Source organism: Nilaparvata lugens, chromosome 8 (genome assembly GCF_014356525.2).
Source record: "Nilaparvata lugens isolate BPH chromosome 8, ASM1435652v1, whole genome shotgun sequence".
NCBI classification, from domain to species: Eukaryota; Metazoa; Arthropoda; class Insecta; order Hemiptera; family Delphacidae; genus Nilaparvata; species Nilaparvata lugens.
The window spans coordinates 9,294,564-9,314,308 of record NC_052511.1 but is presented as its reverse complement, the minus strand read 5'-3'; the positions used below and the strand labels follow the sequence as shown (position 1 = coordinate 9,314,308).

The window sequence follows — 19,745 nt, the reverse complement described above, 5'->3', positions numbered from 1 at the left end:
ATCCAAGTTTCAAGTAATTGATTAATTGCATTCTAAATGTCAACACTCCCATTGCACCAAACCTAATTAATCCAACACGTTTGTTACTTGAATTTTCGCCAAAGTATTTCATGGCAGACTTCAATGATGGACTTGAGTAATGTTTGGAACTTTTATTGAGAGATGTTCAACAGTAGGTATAATTGTGATATTTTGCAGCTACAGAATTTGGAACAAGTATATTGTATTGTTTCTAGATTCAAAATATTTACATTTGATAAGATTTTCTACCAGATCATAATTTGATCACTACTTGTACCTTTCTGCTATAGTGAGGTCCACGTTATAATGGCAGTGTTTGATTAGCAATGGTATTGTTATCCTTGTCTATCATTCAACAAAGCCGATAGTGCTATCTCTATCTCACTTTGCTGTGTTGCCAGATCGTCTTTGAACAATGTAGAATCAATAATTGATTAACAAAATATTCAATCTTATTTAATTATGAAAATTCGTTATGAAATTATTGAAAAATATAATTTCTTGTTTAATAAACTATAATTGATTATTTCAAACGAGAATGAGCAGTTGATATTAAATCGATTAAGCTGTATCAGTTACCGTCTATAGAAGGCATTGACAAGATTGATTGATTGATTGATTGAGTACTTTATTTATGTAGATTACAATATATACTGGCTTATACACTTTTATACAATAGCTACAGCAAAATTATCGATAAATTTACATAATATAGACTAAGAAAATAATTATTGAACTGTATATGATATGAAAAAGCAATGTGTAATATAATAACTATAGATTTTTATATTGTTATGCATCTACATAAATTGGCGGAGCTTTGGACATATCAATGTCCATTCTTCGGAAAGAATATTAAAAATATCCTCCCCACTAACTCTCTACCAGATGGATAAAAGTTTCGAAAAAAGAATGAGGTTATGATTTCACTTGTTAGGCTAGGCGCACACCAGTTAGTCAAGACAAGACAAGACATGATCAGACACTTTCAGTCACAATACTTCACATAAATGCTTATGAAGACATGTCTAACGGCAATTATTTCTAATCAGTGTGAGTTGCGTCTATGTGAAGTAATTGAGAGTATGATCTCTATCATATTCTTGAGCTCTATCAAGACAGAGAATCGGCAACGTTGTACTCCTATCTTTCTCCACTGCCATTATAACGTGGAACTCACTATAGTTTTCCTAACTTAATGTATTTTGAGAATAAGAACAGAAATTGAAATGAACCTATTCCAATATTTTAAAACTATTACACAATTTAACGGCAGATATCGAACCAAATAGCTTCAATAACTATTACAAAATCAGTTAAAAACAGGACATTCAACTTTAGTAATAGAACTCAAACTAGTTCGTTGCCGATGACCCAATCAAGCATTCGAAACCTGTTATGATTGTGAAATTCATTAACTGATCGAAAAATATCAATCAAATTTTCAACACTTCTATTAAAACTAACTGCGATCAATTCATTATACCAAACAAACTGTTTACTTCGTCTCTTCCGAACACTGGAGAAACTTCCATCATCAAATTTGCTGTATCATCAGCCTAGGGCTAAGAAGGTCCAATCTATCAAACTTAATATTGAAGTAAATGCCTGATCAAAATTCATAGAATGATTCTGTATTTTGCAGAATAGGTTGACTTTGAATTAGGAATCAAGCAAGCGTATTAGCTGTTTGTGTGTAACTCAATTTACTCAATACCCAAAATCAAGGAAAGATTCTGTGAGTATACGCATATTATTATTTATGTATTATTTTATCATTTGTATTTGTAGAATTTTTATTGTAAAGGAGACATATTTGGGGAAAACCGTTGTCTCCATTGTGAATAAATGAGAACAGAAATTGAAATGAACCTATTTCAACATTATGAAACTTTTACACAATTGAACGGCAGATATCAAACCAAATAGCTTCGATAACTATTACAACATTATAAACCTATCAACAACCTATTTTGCAGTGAACAGAACCTATGAATTTTGATCATGCAATAAATTACTTCAATATTGAGTCTGATAGATTGGACATCCTCAGCCCTAGGCTGATGATACAGCAAATTTGATGATCTCCAGTGATCAGAAGCGACCAAGTAAACAGTTTGTTTGGTTTAATGAATTAATGGCAGTCAGTTTTGATGGAAGTGTTGAAAATTTGATTGATATTTTTCGATCAGTTAATGAATTTCACAATCATAACAGGTTTCAATATGAGCTTATATCAGCTCATTCAATTAAGATACGGGTTTTGAAGTTTGCAAATCAGTGTAGCAGCGTCAAACATCTTTAAACCGCTGAGTTTTATTTCATATATAATTACACCTCTAGCTGCACGATATTAAATATATATGTAGCCATGAAGAAATCTACGATTTTTTTCATAAATACTGTAATAGCTTTCACAGAATAGTATTAGAAAAGAGTCACTTTAGTTTTAACTCTCTATAAAAAAAAGTATAGCATAATGGTTCATAGAACAGCTTTCAATTGTCTTTTTTTACTTTAGGGCTACTTTCGAATATGAATGATAATATAAATCTGATTACCCTTTTTTAAATTATTTCGTCACGACATGTTTCGGCTACTAATGCCATTTTCAAGAGAATTAATTCGTCATTAGTAGCCGAAAAACGTCGTGAAGAAATAATTTAAAAAGGCTACTCAGATCTATATTTATATTTAAAAGCTTTCAGGTTTTCAACACTTGCAGGTTTTATTTTCTGTTTTTGAAAAATGTTCGATAAAGCAGGATGTACAATTTAATTAAAGTTTTTTTACACAGTAATACTGTAGTACTTCTACAAAACTTCATTTTATACAATGAGATGTTTTTGAAAAATATCTCCATGGACTTATCAAACGCTATAATGTATGCTTTCTGTGTGTTGTTTCCAAAAACAAGATTCTGTTGTTGAGTCGATCCGATCCCAATTCAAAACTCTAAACTCTGTAGTTGAACTCATGCAGTTGAAATTGGAACCAGATACGAAAGCGCCTGGTGTTTCTTCCAATTCAAAGAATTTCTAAAACTGAATGGCATCTACAACAATGGTTTGTTTTTTGTTTGGAATGCCTATTGTTAATGGTATTATGCAACAGTGACATTATAGTCAACACTGCAGGTAGAAAAACATCTCCCACGTCAGGGAAAGGAAAAAGAGAAAGTTTTGGGGGTGGTTTTGGAAATGTTTCTGTGACAAACTGTGACTTGAACTGAGTCTGTTTCTTACGAGTTAGTTGGAATGTTTTACTGGAGAACGTAGCAGAGATTCAATGTGAGTATAGAATTTTCTTCTCTAAATTACCTGCTTATAACTATAATAGATGTTGCATAATTTATATAAATAACAGTGCAAGACCATAACCATAGAAAATCAGTATATGGTTGAATCTATGCAATGATTTGACACTGTGATTTGAGAAATTCGGTCTACAAGAAAACAAAATAAATAGCAAATACACACAAACACACATCGATTTTTGCTCGTATGATATTTTGTCGTGCTTATGATAAAATAACGTTCTAACGTTAGAACGTTCTGTCGTTCTAACAGATAAAACGTAACTTGACAAACATCATCTGATTAATCTAATAAAATATATAAGGATGGCAAAATACCGTACGATCAAAAATCTGTATGTGTGCTTGAGCCGTAACAGTGCAAGACCATAACCATAGAAAATCAGTATATGGTTGCATCTATGCAATGAGTTGACACTGTAATTTTAAAAATTCGGTCTAAAAGAGAACAAAATAAATAGCAACTGGATTATCAACTGGTATCGACTCAAATCACTCCCTTCGTAAACAAAGCCGTAGTGCGTTCGTGTGACGTCAGCACAGGTAGGGCTTCTAGACCAATAAAAACTCTATCTGATATAGAACAGCTGAAATCATTGAGTTTTTATTGGAGCCCTACCTGTGCTGTCGTCACACGAATGCACTACGGCTTTGTTTAAGGAGGTAGTACTCAAATCAGAAACACACTCATCGATTTTTGTTGGTATGATATTTTGCCGTCTTTATAAATCCTATTAGATGATTTCAAACAGATGATGTTTGTCAAGTTCGGTTTAATCTGATAGAATTCATAAGGACGGCAAAATATCGTACGAATAAAAATCAATATGTGTGTGAAAAATCGACCCCAAAAGTGAAAAATTGATAGATATTTAGCTCCACAATTAAATGAGAAAAAATTGGCTATGAAACAATTACGTTTTGAAACATAGATGTTTTGCTGAATATGTCATTGTTATCGTACTCAAGATTATAAAAGGTTCTGTTAAACTAGCCTAAACACACAATATGGATAGAAAAATAACCTACTTCTGACACATAACAATTAAAATCATAACCTCATTCTTTTTACGAAACTTTTATCCATCAAAATTTGGGAGAAAGACAGTTTTGTCCTATGCCTGTTGTCTTCTCCCAATCATATTATAATATTGTCATGATAATTTGTGATTGTCAATGAAATAGATAAATAAATAACACTGATAAATAACATTAAATATGGATAACATGGAGAGTATTTATACTTGGATTACACAATACATATAGATAGTATAATGTGGTAGTTTTATATTTGCCCAGAGAGTGTAAGCCTTTTAAGTCTTCTGAATTTTCATGAAACAGGCATCTGAATAGAAAAAATCACCAAAAATAAAAGCTAATCTTACCTGTCGATCTTAACACACAAAAGTTCATTACTTCTATACTACAGACGGCAAGGAAGATGCAATATGGTATAACTAAACCGGGATGATCAAACTGCCCCTATGACAATGATCATCTGCCTTTAGCTCATCCCCACCTCTCGCCAAACACCTGCCTGGTCGAAAAAGCCAGAGGGGACCAAACCAGCTGAAAACCTTATTTCATTCCGGTCTTATAACTGAGTGCTTGGGGAGAATTTATCAACTGATGCATATGCTATCCTTATTTGTTTAACACCAGGATCTAAATTTGTCAAAAATTTTCTGAACCAATCAATATTATTGAGACCTTGAACAAACAAACGACTAATTGCTATTTCTTTAGATTAATAGATTGTTGATACTGATAGGTGTCAGTTGATTTCAGTTTATTTGACAACAGCCTATTGATGAAATTGTATAACAATAATGTCTAAATAATTGACCGAGCGAAGTGAGGTCTAAGATTCAAGTCGACGGTTTTGCATTTCTCTTAATGTTTATATGTTTGAATGTTTAAATGTTTATATGTTACGCATTTACGGCGAAACGCGATAATAGATTTCCATGAGATTTGACAAGTATGTTCCTTTTTTAATTGCGCGTCGACGTATATACAAGGTTTCAGGAAATTTTGCATTTCAAGGATAATATAAAAGGAAAAAAGAAGCCTCCTTCATACGCCAATATTAGAGTAAAAATCAGATTATAGAATTATTCATCATAAATCAGCTGACAAGTGATTACACAGATGTGTGGAGAAGCCAGTCTATTGCTGTATTTCCATAAGGTCTATAGTTTCAATCAGATACTTGTGGATGAGAATAATGCGTGAGGTCTACTGTTCACAGAACTACTAGTATAATGATTGAGATATTTCGTTTGATAAACTGATAGTACAAGATACAATTCATTGTTTCAGAATAAGTTTTATATCGTGCTGAATAGAGTTTCGGTAGTTATAGACCTACAAAAATTTATTCTATCAGGAAAGAAGCATAAAGTACAAAGAGTGATTTGTAAGTGAGACAAATCATCTTCTCATATTATTTTGGTTGAAATTTCAAATACAAAACAAATTCTGATTGTGTATGCCGAGGAATTTTATTTATGAATAAAGTGAGAAAATATTTCTCTCTCTTACTACAAAATTTCTCTACAGCACTTTACATTGAACTATAAATTGTCAGGTCTTCTATTCCTCACTTATTGAAGGGTATTTTCCTGCTCAACAAATTCTTTTTATAAAAATATACTCCAAAAGTAACTAATAATAGAAATATATGTTTTTCAGCAATCTTAAACGCAATGTTTTTGAAATTTTAGAGTGTTAGGATATAAAGTGAACAAAGAAATCAGGCAATTTTTGTACGATAAATATCTTTGAAATACAGCACCATACAAAGTATGTAACTATTTGGTTCTAATTATACTAATTATAGTAACCAAAAAGATGTCGTGACGGAATAATTTAAAAGGGTATTCAGATTTACATTTTTATTTATATTAAAAGTAGCCCTGAAGAAAAAATTAAAGTATGTATTGTTATATTTCTGGTGATACTCAAATTTCCATACATTTATTCATTTTTTCCATACCATATTCATTGCTTAATATTATAACAATTGTTGACTATGGATAGAATCTACTGATTTTCATTCGGTTCATTACTTATTGAATGTTCAACTCATGAATTTGAATGAATTCCTCACTTCACATCAATTCTCTGATAAGGTACATAATATATCCTTATTACCCATATTCATATATGCATAATATACCCAACCATCAACGTCATAGATCACTTCCGTTCAACCTGTCCTCTCACATGTAATATTGCGATCTCAAGATAAATCAAGATAATTCTGCGATCTCAAGATGAATCAAGATAATTCATCAGCAACCAATGAAAGATCAGCAAGCTTATCACATGATCAGCACTGCACTAGTATCTCAAGATCATTCATCAGCACACAAAATCAGCAAGTCTATCATCCATGTTATCAGCAGTCCACTAGTATCTAAAAGCGGATACCCTTTGAATTCCGCTGTTGACCAAATCAAGTCCTGTAATTTAGTGGATTGACAACACTCGCCTAATAGCCGGAACCGGGGACCAGGACAACCAGATACTGCGTTCAGATAATGTGAATAATTGCCATTGTGCAGTTTCCGTTTTAATTACGGCTACATATCTGTAATTATTGTTATTGTCGTGTTGATAATTTTCGATTGGTTTTGGAAGGAGTGTTCCACGGAAGCGGGAGAATGTGATGTGTGGTCCAAGATATCTGCAGAAAATCGGATGTTGGCGGTTGGTGTGATTGTGAGAGAGAGATTCACTTTCAGGAGGTAGTAGATAGGAGTTGATGGGTCGCGGATGGGAGGAATATAGGGACGGATGGACTACGGACGCGTGTATCAAAGATAAGCCACGCATGCGCCGTGCGCCATATCAGAGCGTCACGGCGCTCTGAGGGGAAGTACGTGGGGACTTCACCCCCACCGCTCCCTTCAACTTGAATCCTCGGAACGATATAGTCCCCAACGCTGCTTGGAAAACGTTCAGTACGCTACGTCATCTAAAACGGTAAACCACGTGCGAAGTACTTGTCCCATACGTATTTGTATCACTCACGCGCGAAGTCAGAAACCGGCGTTTTTTTAACGATAAACCCTACAACATCAAACAATACTTTCCAACAAATCTTTAAATCAAATACATAATTTCAGTGGAATTTCAGTGATAATGGTTTGTCAACCAATACAGAGGACAGACTCTTATCAACAGTGAATTTGTCACATCTAGTTCGATAGATTTGTGGAAGTGATTGACTGTATTTTTCTTCGTATCAACAGTGAAGCTATCACATCTAGTTCGATAGATTTGTGGAAGTGATTGACTGTGTTTTCTCACTGTAAAAAAGTAGTAAACATTATTTCTCTGTTTTTGAGGTTGTCATAGCGTATGAGGATTCACTCAACCGTTTGTTGAATGAGAAACTTTGTTTTAATAAGAATTTTCTGATACAATTATATTTAGGAATCATTGAGATCTCTTAAGTTATCAAAGATCACAGAATCCAAAGTATTATATTACAAACCAAAGAGAAGATTGTACTCTACTTTTTCTTCAAGTGTTATTACAATACTGCAAGACTTTAATTTGAAATACATCGTGAAATCATTCAAGCTTATGAGACAGTTGTGTTTCAATTTGCATTTCTCCATGAAAAACTCCACACACGTGAGAGATTTGTGAGGGTTGAAACCAGTGAAACGATTATGATTATTTATCCTATGAGACTTTATTAATAAATTCTCATGAGTACATCGAATTTCATATGATTTTTTCTCTTAGGTTGAACTGATGAGAAACTATAGAGTGGTGTAGAGAAGTGAAAGATCCAAACTATTTTTGTGAAACCATAAATTTGAGTGTGTGCCTACCTGTGGAGTAGTGCTTTTGACAGACCAACTGGAGGGGCGCTCGAAATTAAGCTATCAACCAAACGGAGAGCAGCTTTTTGTCTTTAATACACCACCTTGACTGATTCTCCGCCTGCTTCGTCATTTTTCCTGCTCTGTCATTTCGGTGAGAAGGAGGGGACGAGGAGAGACACACGAAAAACAAAGGAAGATGAGTAGCTGTGAAGAAAGATGGAGATAGGATTTCAAGGAGGGCGTGCTAACTGGAGAGAAGGTTTTGAAGGTGAAAAATTAGTAAAGAGCCTGTGTGAGTGAGAGGGATTGTTGTGGAGGTGTGGTGGAAGAGAGAGAAACAAGTATATGAGGGTTATCCGTCACGCTTTGTGCATTAATATTCGTCATAAGGCTCGCCTCAGGTCGCGGGCCTCCTAGTTATTACGGCCAGTAGGGGAATCAATCACATCCCAGACCCACTGTCATGCACCATAGTTGCTTTGGCTCAACATTTTAATTAGGCACAAATAACAACAACTGAGAGTTTGGAGTCCAGTTGTGCACCAGTATTTGATCAGAGAGGACGTAGGTACGTTCCCACTATGAGTTCAGTGTGCTTTCCAGTCAAATACCCTCCCCAGATACGTTGTCACGATGTTTCGGTTCTCATTCAGCCGCCCAGATAGGTATTTCCACCAGTTATGGCGTTCTACCTTCGCAAGAAAAAGAAACAAATCGTCAAAAGTATACTAACTTGTTGAAAAACTTTTCGGTTGATGAACGTTGAGAACTGATGCCTTAACACCTCTCCTCCACCTTTCTACCCACCCTGTGACACACGCAAAATTATTGTACCTACCTCCCCACCGCCCCACCCACCTGAAACAATTACTGTTCGACATTGTCATGGACAACTTATAAAGTGTCAGTTGGGAGTTTATTGAGAGTTGTCACGTGATACTGGGGAAGTGCAGTGTTGGAATTGCTAGGAGGGGACGACAATTTGTATCACCCACATTATCGTGTTCGTTGAAACATTGTTGATAATATATTTTCTAAACAATTGTTATTGTTGTGACTGGGGACCAAACTGATATTTTTCTTCACCGTGATCAAGTACCTGAAGTACCGTAGATAGTGTAGCGTAAGTTAGTATTTTTCATAAATAATCTGAAACAAGTTAGGACGGACTTGGTTTTGAAAGCGGGAAACTTGAAAGAGACACTTAACACGTTCAAGGTCACGGGCCGCACATTCATCTGCTCGCCCCGCAGGAAGAAACGTCGAAAGAAGAAGAAGAAGAAACGAAGGATTGTCAAAGGAGACAGGTGCGTTCAAGTGTTTTAATAATTCAATAATTAATAAATCGTGCAAATTTTCACCTCATGATAATGGTAGTTTTTCAAACTTCTCATTCCATCTCAATATTTTTGTTGACGTTTGATTCGATATATTAGAAGAAACAATACCTAAGTAAATCGAATACAATATAACAATGCTATAATTGATTTGTGAATTGGTATGTGCTTGGAATACATGACTGTGAATTTTTATTTCAAAATAACTATTGTAAATCTCAGAGAAAATTTCCAAAAAATTCTAATTTCAAAAATACAAAGAATAGAATATTGAGATATCCAGTTGTGTTGCCATTATCCATTATAGACTACAACATACTGTAGTTTGAACGTTTTTAAATTCATAATTATGACTATTATTATCGGTGAAATAATTTATAATTTATATATTTTAATTGTGTAATTATGAATGTTGAAGTAATTGTGAATGTGAATGCATGAATACTATTCAATTAAATCCACTAATTAGTACCACTTATTACCGCTGATTCAATATAATAATGACGTTTTCAATCCTATTAGAATTGGAGAGTTCATCATCAACTTTGATTGAACTGATCAATCAATCAATTTATTTATCTGTCAACATAATTACAAACAAGTCAATCTACCAATATTTATGGAAATGAGCATACATACGGAATTATAATCTTGAACATATTAAAAGGTGCGTACATAACAGAAAACACTTTAAAGATTCATAACATAAATTGAAACAGGATACACACGACACAGATAGATTAAAAACACTTAGCAAATTTAAGGTGCGTACAGATATACGCGTCGCGAACATGAGCAACTCACTTTCAATCAGCTGACTATATCTGTATTTTTACAGAAACGGTAAGATACAGATATAAAAAGCTTGGCATCAGCTGATTAAAAATGAATTGCTCATGTTCGCGGCGCGTATATCTGTACGCACCTATAGGATAACAAATAGAAATGAGCATTATTCACCATATTTGAAGTGAACACAACCTGATAATATGATAAAATATGTTACGTCCCTCTCAAGCACAGCTTGTGTTGAGAAATTGAGTTGATTCTACAGCGATTAGAATGTCTATTTTATCTGATAACTCGAGACTTCCACACCTTATTAATTCATTCATGAAAAATATTATTCAAATGTTTGTAATCATGAGGTGTAAACATAACCTTTTTGTACAATTTCTATCTAAATCTGGGAAAGGAACAGTTTTGGGCTTTAAGCCTGTTGTTCCTTCCCCAATCATTCATAATTGAGAATTATATTGTATGTGTCAATGTATAACTGGATAAATAAATATGTAATTGAACTATTTCTGAATATTAGCCAAATTAGGTTCAATGCTATCACATTCAGATGTGGTAAGATTGAAAATCAAACGAATTTTTGAATGGGATGGAATTTAATTTTGTACATTAATTAATTATTATAGTCGGTGGTCATAGTCTTTAATAAGAATTATTGTCAACAATACATCGAAATACGGCGGAAATAACCTGTTTCTCCTTTGGAACACCCAAGAAGAATTTATTTAGGAATATTGGATATTAAAGAACAATATCTGTTCCTACCTACTATCTTTACCAATGATGTGGGCAAGATATTCATTCAAGTGTGACAGTGAAGGCTGTGGTCTAATTCTGGAAAAAGTCTTACTAATTCAAGGATTTTTGTGGTGACTCCATGAAGGAGAATCATTGATTCGTATCCCTTGGGATCAAACGTGACTTTCTCTTACCGTAGAAATTTTTTCAGTTTTCCAAGGCATCTGATAAAATTTTGTAATGCCTATTGTTGAACGCTTCACACATACTCTCAACTATGTCACTTAATAATTGACCGAGCGAAGTGAGGTCTAAGATACAAGTCGACGGTTTGGCATTTCTCTTAATGTTTAAATGTTTATTTATGTTTATATGTTGCGCATTTACGGCGAAACGCGATAATAGATTTTCATGAAATTTGACAGGTATGCTCCTTTTCTAATTGCGCGTCGACGTATATACAAGGTTTCTGGAAATTTTGCATTTCAAGGATAATATAAAAGGAAAAAGGAGCCTCCTCCTTACGCCAATATAAGAGTAAAAATCAGACTGTAGAATTATTCATCATAAATCAGCTGACAAGTGATTACACTGAAGTGTGGAGAAGCCAGTCTATTGTTGTATTTCCATAAGGTCTATAGTTTCAATCAGGTACTTGTGGATTAGAATACTGCGTGAGGTCTATTGTTCACAGAACTACTAGTATATAGACAATATGCAATGTATTCTACTTCCATAACAAAATTCTCTTTGATTTATGATCTTTGGAAGATAATTACTTTTTTGCTTGTGTAGTATATTATCATTAATCTAGTATAAACTAGTTTTTTTTGCATTTTAACTTGAAAATTGCCAAAGTAAGTCGAAACTAGTCGTTGAAATGTTTCAAATAAAAATTGTATTACATGTTTTTATATTGTTTTTACTATCATTATGTATAATATACTAGAACAGGGGCCTCATTACTTTATTCATTGGGAAACAATTTCTTCAATCTGTGCCAAACTGTGGGTTACATTTCCTGATAAATGAATACATAAATCCTCTAATGAGTTTTTTTTTCATCAATATTATCAAGATTCATTATGATGTCAGAATCCATAGATAATATTGTTTTCATTTTGTTTCAGGTAAGAATATGGGAATTCCTTGACAACAGGATCAGAACTGTAAGCTTCTTTATATTTTTTCTCATCAATACAATCAATTCCAACATTCATGTATTCAATATTGAGTCAATCTTATGCATGAACATCAATGAATGAATAGGACGGATTTGAAGGAAATACTCTCATAGTTACGACTGATCTATGATAATTAAACATTCTCTTAGAATTAGGAACTTATCAAGAGTAGTGTAGAATGTAGAATCAATCCAATCCCACTGTTTCACGTACAGTTTTTGATTCAGTTACACAGTTTTTGATTAGGCTTATTATAATCGTACATGATTTATCATTGGATAATTCAATGTAAGAGATCTATCAACTTCTTATTTTTCAAGGTTCATAGCTTGAGTAAGGAAGAATAATGTTTTAAAAATAGTTAATAGTTGAAAATTATAAGAATAATAGATCTGAAGTTTGTTCATAATAGTAATATTATTTTTATTGATGTATGTTCAATTCTCTGTATATATACTCGTTGGGAGGAAAGGAGTATAAATCAGATACAAATTGATGCCAGAAAATATTCAATATCTATTGATATGTTAAACTTCATAGCTATTTATAATTTTTTTGAATTTTTTCACGTTGCCGGCTCTGAAAGACACACGGAACAACCTACAAGTAAAGATTTCCCAAGATGTAGACTGATGACTGACCTTGAATATTGCAATAATAATTGGACAGTGCAAATTTTTCAATTAGACCTCTAATAAGCCAAACGGATATTGCAATAAATCACTGTCAACTCTGCTAAATTGAATTTAAACGTGGAAAAATCCTCGTGTTATTTCAAAATACTGGAGAAAGGCAGAATATTGCTTGACCCTTATAGTCGGAAAAGTGGGTTTTTAAGTAGGTTTGGGTATATTATATCTATCTATACATCTTATATCTATCTACTCAACTTTTTGCATTCCTTTATTTCTCTTTAGAAGAAATAAGGAACAAGCTATCATCAAGTCTGTAATAACGGTAGTCGCAGAAGAAGCCACTTAAAAAGTTGAATAATTAACTAAATGCTATCATCGATCGAAAGAAGTGGCACATAAAAGAAGATGATAAATTAGTCAGAAGAAGTATGCTTGCTTTGTAGCTTCTAGCTTGTATCACTCATCAAACGAAGATTTATGTGCTTGTGTGGAGAAAGCTGCATAATTCCGCCACCAAATATTTGAATGATCAGAAATACTTGGACCATTAGAATAAAAAAAAAAAACGCTTGACAGTAAGTGATAGCTTGAGTTGGTTTATTCTTGATGAAAAATTGAACTTTATTGTAGTTTGAAAAATATTATTTTTAAATATTTCACCTGTGCGGAGAAAGCTGAATTATGCAGCCACCAAATATTTGAATGATCAGAAATACTTGGAACATAAGAATAAAAAAAAAACGCTTGACAGTAAGTGATAGCTTGATTTGGTGTATTCCTAATGAAAAATTGAATTTAATTGTAGCCTGAAAAATATTTTAAATATTTCACTTGTATGGAGAAAGCTGCATAATTCCGCCACCAAATATTTGAATGATCAGAAATACTTAAAATATTACATTTAAAAAAAAAAACGCATGAAATTATGTGATGGATTGATTTGATGTATCATTCATGAAAAATTGTCTTTAATCGTAGTCTAAATAATATTTCACATTCTTTATTGATTGATTGATTTATTGATTCAAATGATAGGGAGATAAAAAAAGATGTAACCTTGTGCTATTCCTCTCCCATTTTTAGAAAAGGTTACACATAGTTCGAAGTGGGTTAACTCTTGTAGTTGTTCACTTCACAAAATTTTTAGCCTGTGAAGAAAATTATTTTCACATAGTGAATTTTAAATTTAGATGCTTCAAAACCAAACATAGAATAAATATTACACATTATTATCTCCAAAATAGGAAATATTCACATATCTAATAAATGATTTTGCAGATCCATAAAACAAACAAACTTACCTGAATATCGTCCTATTGTACATCCAAGATATTACTAACATTTTTTGTGAATGTTTAATCATTTTAGTAGTTTATAACTGAGTATTCAATTAAATTGCTTGGATGAGGAAACACAGAATAAACCAAATAGAAGAAATAAAAATTAAAACTTCTAATCTACACATAAGTATTATAGATTTAGATTATGTAGATGAGATTCGTAAAAAGTATCAACTTTTTTGTATTATGCTTTTTTGATGTTATTTAGTTGACCAATTTAGACAGAAAAAATATGGAACTCAAAACAGTCCAAATGTGAAAAAAATATCAGAATAATTAGTGTTGTATTCTGATTTCCTTAGTGACGGGAAGGAATTCGGTGATTTTATCAGTTTTTCAAGTGATAGTAGTTAATTGAAATCGCAATTAAGCTCCAATTAGAACGACAGCTGAAATTTTTCGTGAATAAACTGACAAGTTCTATTAAAAAATTGAAATGTCAACACTGGAAACATTTCTTGAAATTGTTATTTCTGGTGCTGACATTTAAAGAGTGCTTATCAAAATTACACAACTCTCAGTGTTATTAAGATCTTGATTGTCCGATCTTTCCACAAGATCGTGTTACTTTTAATAAGATTATGGAGTCACTTTAATGGAGATTATCTCGTAACTACCGTCAAGTTAACACTCTGATATTCATGTTATCAGGTATAATCCGATTATGCTAATGGCAAGGGGAACCGAAGAATCTGTTGGGATACGAGGCTGGAAACTTTGTTGAAAAAGGTCCACAGCTTTGATGATAGATTATGTGCTCCTCACTTAATCGGGTGAAATAACTAAGTCATCTCTCTGTATATGTGCCTACTTTTCAAATACCATTTGATTTACCTAAGACAGAAATAATTAATCACCTTTCTTCAATCATCTAAAGTCACTTGATGGTCACGTTTCCTTTATAGGGCAACAACTAAAATTAATAGAAATCAGGGTATGAAAAATGTAAAAAAGGTTTCATTTAGAATAAATAAATTGGAAAAGAATTACACTATTAGAATAGAATAATGAAACAAGGGTACTGGATGATTCTCATTCACTTCAATAATCGGTGATATTTACATTTTTGTTGGAACTCTAGAGTCATTAAGCCTGATGAATGATTTGAATAATATTTATTACATTTATATTAATATTTAATATTTATTTATTCTAAATAAATTCTTTTCCACACTTATCATACCCTGATTTCTATTAATTTTAGTAGTAATAATAATACATCGTTGTAGAAATGAGTGGATTAGAGATTGAGAATAATGACACATGAATCTTAACAGATAATATTAATAAATTTGATAAATATTATTCGAATCATTCATCAAGCTTAATGACCAATTCTCTCTCGAGTTCCAAAAAAAATGTAAATATCACCGATTATTGAAGTGAATGAGAATCATCCAGTACCCTTGTTTCATTATTCTATTTTAATAGTGTAATTCTTTTCTGATTTATTCATTCTAGATAAAATCTTTTTTACATTTTTCATACCCTGATTTCTATTAATTTTAATAGTTTCTTCCACATTCATGGAAGATAACACATTTTTTTCAATTTTGGAACGGTTCATGTAGTAGCAAACAAATTCGAACTTAGCTACTGCAATTCGTACTTCAAGCAATTCTTGAATATAATTAGAGGCGACTAGTTACAAAATTGAACTCAATTAGATCCCGTCAACGTGTATATCTCCAAAATTTTCCCAAATTGCCATTGGCTGGCAATTCAACAACCCAGCCCGACAGCATAAATTATTATTTTCCTAGGGATTGTTTTATTGTCTGATTGTAACGTTGCGGATTTTTTGCGGACACAAAAAAGTTTTCGTCGTCTAAACAAAGAGCGGGCAGTTGTTGTTTGGTGAAGGTGGGGGGTAAGTCAGCGACCGCGACGGGCGGCGATTTTGAAAAAAGCGGGAAAAAAGCGAAAAGTTATAAATCAAGAGTCAACAAGGGCGTTCGTTTTTGGCAAACACTGAGAACGGTACGGTGGAGGCTTGCAGGGATATGAGTCTGTGAGTGTTTAAAAATAAAGTTTATTAACGGAGTCGGGATTCGGGTGTATCCCAAGTGATTTCAGTAGTCTGGTGCTCACCTGGAGATAGTTTGTTATTGGGCATGTGAGCCTGCTTTCTTATCTACATAAGCTCTACTCTACTACATCGTTTACAACTCTTTTCAATTATCTCCATCCTTTCCTCTTTTCTACGTCTTATTCCATTCATGAAGTCTTAGAAAAATAATTTACACTACTCGCTTATTATATCCACATTCAGAACCGTGATTTTACAATATTCAAAGCTTCAATCCTTTGAAACTTCAAATATGTTGAGTATTTAATATTTCTAAATTCAAATTAATTATTTCAAGTGTTTGTGTTTTGTTTCAATGTGCAAGTTAGTGAAGAATTGAAAAGTCGCACATAACCTTTTTTGGACAATTTATTTTATGAAATTGGGATGAAAAGTAGTTTTGGACTGTAGTCTGTTTCTTTGTCCTCAAGTTGATTGTCAATGATGAATAGATAAATGAATATTTAATTTCAAATCCTCTCGACTTACATCGCTCGCTGTACATCAACATTTTCATTTCATTTCATAAAACTGATAACTAATAAGTACTCAACATAATTATGGAAATATACTGTCAGATTCAAATTCAGGGTACTGAATTTCAGTATCCTGAATTTGAATCCTGAATCCTGTATCCTGAATCGCTTTATAATAATAGTTCGATAGATTGAAATACTAAAGTGTACCATATTATAATACATGAATAATCTGTTTATCTCTTTCCTGTATAGGGCTACTTGTAATATAAATATAAAGAAAATAAAAATCTCAGTACCCTTTTTTAAAATATTTTATCACAACATGTTTCGGTCATTTATGACATTTTCAAGTGATATGAATTAAATAAATAAATACTACTGGAAGATTCTTATTTTGATCATATGTTAGTGTATTCATATGTTTTTATGAACTAGGACTGTAAATTTTGGGTTTAAATTCGCATGATTCTATCAAAAATGGGGTTATTGGTGAAAAAAAAATCAATGAAGATTTCTTCTCATGAGATTAATTTTTTGAAAGTACAAAATAAAGCTGTAGGATTAATTTTCACTAAATGGAATTTTCCCGTGTTTCGGATGGACACGTTAAGCCGTCGGTCCCGGCTGCCTAAAAAGCAGTCGTTAGGTCATGTCAGAGGCCCTGAAATTGATTAGTTGCGACCTGAAAACTCTGACACCAGACCTGAGCCAGCCAGGTCACTCGATATTATTATTATACTAAATGGAAACTTGCAGCTTGTCTTACCATTTAGTTCTTGAGATCATTCAGTATATTATAATTACAATATCAACATTAAAAGAGTCTAAATATACGAGAATATTTGAACTCACATTTCTGATCTGCTCGCCTGTGAATTTAAGTTTTATCTCATGATTTATTGAGTAGTAATAATAATTTGAAATAGCACAATAATGAAGAATAAATATTGGTTTCTGGTTCAGGTTTCCACTTTGAAATGACTAGTTGAAATTTTATTACTGTCCTATCAAATTCAAGTATTATCTTGTTTTATCTATTGAACAAGTTTTATCAAGTCAAGTATTATCTTGTTTCATCTATTAAACAAGTCTTATCAATCAATCAATCAATAGTTTATTTTTCCTTCATACAATGTATACATGAATGTATAATTACATAAATACAATTGACAATTAACAAAGTAAGTTAAAAGTAAAATAGTATTATTATTAAATACGGAAAGTCCCTGAAAAGGTTAAAAACCTGTTATCAAGTCACTATGTTGGACATAACATTATGACAGTAGCATGTGACATGCATATCGACATTATTGTAGAAAGAAGTTGTTCATAACCCAGGACATACTGCCACCTATCGGAGGAATTCCGAAATACATCGCTGACCAATCAGGAGAAAAGTAGGCGGAGCCTTGTGGTGTGCGTAATCTAGACATGTTAGTTCAAAATGTTCATTTCCTATGAGAGTCTAGTCAGTTCAGTTGAATGTATTCAAATTCAATCAAATTTTAATTGAAATAATAGGCCCGACAGCAAAAATTATGCATAAAAAAAAATTGTTTTGTAAGTTTCCTGACAGCAGATTGATAGCAAATTGATTACAGACAGTTTTCTCAGTTATTCCCGGTTGCACAAGAGCCGGTTAAATTTTGATCGTGATTAACTTCACGAGAACCAATCAGAGAAGGCTTTACCGAAAAGAAGCGTTCTCTTGGAATCAATCACGATAAAAATTCAACTGGCTGTTGTGCAACCGGCACATATCATTTTATGTATTTCTGAGTTATTATTATATATGTTTCTGAGTTAGTTAGTTTTAACAATTTTCTCGCAAGCCCCCCAACATGACATTAGTAATATGAGTTCATAGATCTTTTGATAGTTCATGGAAGCTGACAAAGTCCAGTAATCAGAAAAATTGATGACAAAACTAGAGTCTGAAACTTTTGGCGTCAGCCTTGCATGACTGCCGTCTGGCAGTGCAAGATGACGAATAGAGGTGGGTGTCACAAATGGACGCCTGGAATGTGTTTCTGTGGCAAAATGGAGGCTGACAGGTGTATGTCTCCAAGTAACAAATCCATTAGGACTCCCAGGATTCTCCCAGGGTCCTCCCAGCTATAATGGACAGCGCAGGAATATTGGGGTGTAGGTTGGTGGGGGGAGGGGGTTAGCTGTCAGCTCCGTCTCTTGTGGGGATTGAAAAATGAAGCAATCAACCACCCAGAGTGAATGTGCAGGTTCCTATCAGCTCCTTTTTCTTCTTCTCCTTCTCCTCCTACTCATTCTCCTCCTCCTACTCCTTCTCCTCCTCCTACTCCTTCTCCTCTCCTACTCCTCATACTCACCTTACACTCTCCTTTACCATCTCTTTCTTATATTTCTTCTCTTGCTCCTTCTCCTTCTTCTTCTTCTTCTTCTTTTCTTCTTCTCCTTCTCCTCCTCCTCCTCCTCCTCCTCCTCTCTACAACTTCCCCTTCACAACCTCTTACCAATTTCCTCCTCTTTCTCCTCTTACTGATCCTCCATTTCATCACCAGCTCCACCCTTCACTTATTTTTTCTCCTGGTTTCAATAATCTTCTTTGAATTAAAATTTCAAATTCATTTATCCTTTATGATAAATCACAAAGTTCCAAACATAAAGTATAAAATATATTACTCAATAGTTAGATATACAGTAGGTATTATAATATTATTTATAGGTTTCCTCCATTTCAATAATTTTTTTAGGCATGAATAAAAATACATAGTTTTAAAGGTGGTAATTTACACCCACTTCATACTTCTCTCCTTATTATTACAAAATACCTGGATGGTCTATCTAATTTTAAATTGTTTGTTTTATTCTGAGTGTGTATCAAATGATTGATTCGTGTATGAAATGGAAATAACCTACATAGTATTTGGACAATTTAAGACAAAAGTAGGAAATTGACGACGTTTTGGGCAATAGCCTGTTTTTCCTTTTCCGACTACTGTATTGTTT

The 19,745-nt window shown here is 33.1% G+C and overlaps 1 protein-coding gene across 6 annotated transcripts in view; it reads left to right on the top strand.

Annotated features, from left to right (window-relative positions):
• The window catches only part of LOC111055349 (homeotic protein antennapedia-like), a 388,426-nt gene that overhangs the window by 251,367 nt on the left and 117,314 nt on the right, over window positions 1-19,745 (top strand). The window contains exon 1 of one of the 6 annotated variants that reach the window (XM_039433881.1): window positions 7,303-9,488. The exons of 4 other annotated variants lie outside the window; for them this stretch is intronic. The gene's annotated coding sequence lies outside the window, so the exon portion shown is untranslated. Of the gene's footprint in view, window positions 1-7,302; window positions 9,489-19,745 lie in introns of those variants that run through there. One more of the 6 variants, XM_039433876.1, reaches the window with a different exon arrangement.